The sequence below is a fragment of the Aegilops tauschii genome, chromosome 3 (assembly GCF_002575655.3).
Source record: "Aegilops tauschii subsp. strangulata cultivar AL8/78 chromosome 3, Aet v6.0, whole genome shotgun sequence".
NCBI classification, from domain to species: domain Eukaryota; kingdom Viridiplantae; phylum Streptophyta; class Magnoliopsida; order Poales; family Poaceae; genus Aegilops; species Aegilops tauschii.
The window spans coordinates 492102663-492105546 of record NC_053037.3 but is presented as its reverse complement, the minus strand read 5'-3'; positions in this window follow the sequence as shown (position 1 = coordinate 492105546).

Genomic DNA, 2884 nt, shown 5'->3' with positions numbered 1-2884 from the left:
GCTATGTCGTAGAAACGTGTTTTTGTCATCGGCGGGGTCACTATTACGAAAGAAGACCTAGCCCCCGCGTCGCCCCTCCCGCGGGCGACACGGGCGGCGGCGCCACCTCCTGCCCCTAGCCCTCCCCCTCCTCCCCTTCCCCACCGCCGCCGGCCAGAGCCGCCTGGGCAAAGCCCCCCGCGGTGGCTGGCGGCGGGGGCCTTCTCCCCTCCTCTCGTCCATGGCCTGCGGGGGCGGCCAGGCCGGGCGGAGGCGCCGGGGCGCGCAGATCCTGACGGCGCGGCGGCGACGATCTTGACAGCGGCGGGCCCGATGGCGCGGCTGTAGATGGGTCAACGTCTAGCTGTGTGGCGGCTGCGTGCGGTTCTCCTCGTGGTGGCGGCCTTCGCCGGCGGCGGGGCGGCACATGCGCGGCATCCGGCGAGGGGTGGAGACGCGGCCATGGTGGATTCCCGTGCGACACGGAGGTACGCGGAGAAGAGGCTGCGGCGTGTGCCCTCGGGGAGGATGGATATCCTCGCCCAGATCCATCGGCGGCATGGCGGCGGAGGCCGCAGTGGCCGGTCGTCGGCGGCGGAACAAGGCCGGTGGCAGCGGCGATGTTCTGTCTAGATCCCGGGGCGGCGGCCCTGGATGGTGGTGGCGGGTGAAGCTCGGGCTTCCCGCGATGGCATGGCGTGGTGTAGTCCCTGTCCAAGGCGGATCTGTGACGGTGATCTAATTACGGATTGGTTTGGATCAGAGACGGTGACGAGCGCGCATGATCCATCTCGGCGGCTCTCGCGGTTTGGCGAGGTGGGGGTGGTAGCCCTCCTCCCAGGCTCCACTGGAGGCACACTCTGGCAGTGGCCGGTGCGCCAGGACTCCTACGGTGGCACTACTGTTGCGGTTGGTCGCCGGATCTAGGTGGCTAGATCTGGGGCTTTGAAGGCGGTCGAGACGGTGCACAGGTTGTCGGGTGGATTCCTTGGGACGGATCCGGGTGAAAACCTGGTTTTCGGTAGTTGGCCGGAGCCGGTGATGACGGTGCCCTTATCATCGTTTCCTTCATGAAGGCATCATCGAGGTGAAACTCCCAACCCCACCTAATACCTCTAGGGGAAACCCTAGATCAGTTGATCGGATGATGGTGATATTCATGTGTCGTTACCCCCTTGAGGGCGGCATTCTTGGAGATGCACTCGGGCTCGAGGGACCAGCGGTTGGCTTCTTCGATGGAGCGGTGTTTCTTTCTACATATTCATGGCGGAGGTTTTTGGCGGCATGGAGCAGCGGAGGCTTGGCGTCAGATGTGTGGCGATGGACACGTGCAGGAGGTCGACGCTGTCTGGAGTCGTGGTGGCGTCGGCAGCAGCTAGACCGGGCAAGGTAGATGCAGCAGTACAACTCTGAAGATAGATTGGTGGCAAGTGGCTGCGGCGGCCTCATACCCGGCAGGCGTCCTGGTTTGAGGAACACGCCGGACTGGTGGGTGCCCATACCCGGCAGACGTCCTGGTTGGGACCTCAGGTCTTAGATGTTTAAGTTTGGCTGCGAGGTCTGTTTGGTATTAGGTCCAGACTATCAGCATTCCTTCATCAATTGGATAGGAGTAGCGACAGTTTGTTGCCTAGACGGTGGCTTCAGTCTTACTGTTGTATGACTTTGTAAGGTTTTCTGTGAATAATTAATAAAATGGTTGCATGCATCGTCCAGATGCAGAGGACGGGGGTCCTCCTCCATTTCTAAAAAAAACCTCCTCGCTATGTCAAAGACCAACACATTCATGTATTGAGACTCACAAACCTTAACACAGATATTTATATTGAACCACAATCATTCACTAATACACTCGTATATCATCATCTCATTATCGCAGAATATTGCCAGAAATCAGACATATCATACTCAATGATCTATAGGTTAATGCAAGTTTTTATCATACCACCTTTGTATATCTATAATTTTTGGCTAATCATATAACTCATCTGACATAGGACATCCCGCCGGGGAACGTGGGTGAAAAATGCTAAAAAAATATGCAAATGCTACAAGAAGTGAAAATTGATAAAAAAAAAGTACGCACATGTGAGGGGGCAAACATAGGACCTCGTGCCGGTGAACTCGAGTGACTAGCCACTCAAGTTGATGAGCTTTAGTGTCTGATAGGCAGCGCGGAAACATCAGAACTATGAGCAGCGATAGACCTAAACATTTTTGAAAATTCAAAGGCATTTTTTTGGAAAAAGTGAAATGTTTTATGAAACATGAACATTTTTAAAAACTCGGTCATTTTTGGAAAATGCGAATATTTTTTGGAAATCTTGAATCCTTTTTGAATTTGTGAACATCTTTGAAATACTAGAATGTTTTTGGTACTTTCAGACAAATTTGGAAACACAAGCATTTTTTGAAACTCCATTTTCTTTCTAAAAGTGATTTTTTTGGACGTGTGATTTGTTTCTAAAAATGTGAGTGAAACTTCAAACAAAATATGGAAACACGAATTATTTTTGAAACAGTGGACATTTTTCTAAAAGCACGAACAGAATTTCATATTTTCGAACATTATTTGTAAACACGAGTTTTTTGGAATAGCAAACACTTTTCCAAATTCTGATCATTTTTTAAACTTTGAAAATAGGAACACAAAATGAAAATAAGAAATAGAGAAAAGAATTCCATTTTTGTAAAACAAATGAAAGTAAAATAAAAAAAGGAAACGGAAAGGAAAACCAGTCAAGGAGGATTAACAAAAAAAGGAAAAAAAACCCAGAAAGAACCGTGAAGAAAAAAACGTTTCCTAGCCACTTGGGCTGGCCCATATGCGGTTTGCTCGCTGCAATGCAATGGGCCTCGCTCGTCCGGTTCGTCTAGGAGGTAAACCCTATTTGCCGCTCTAGCA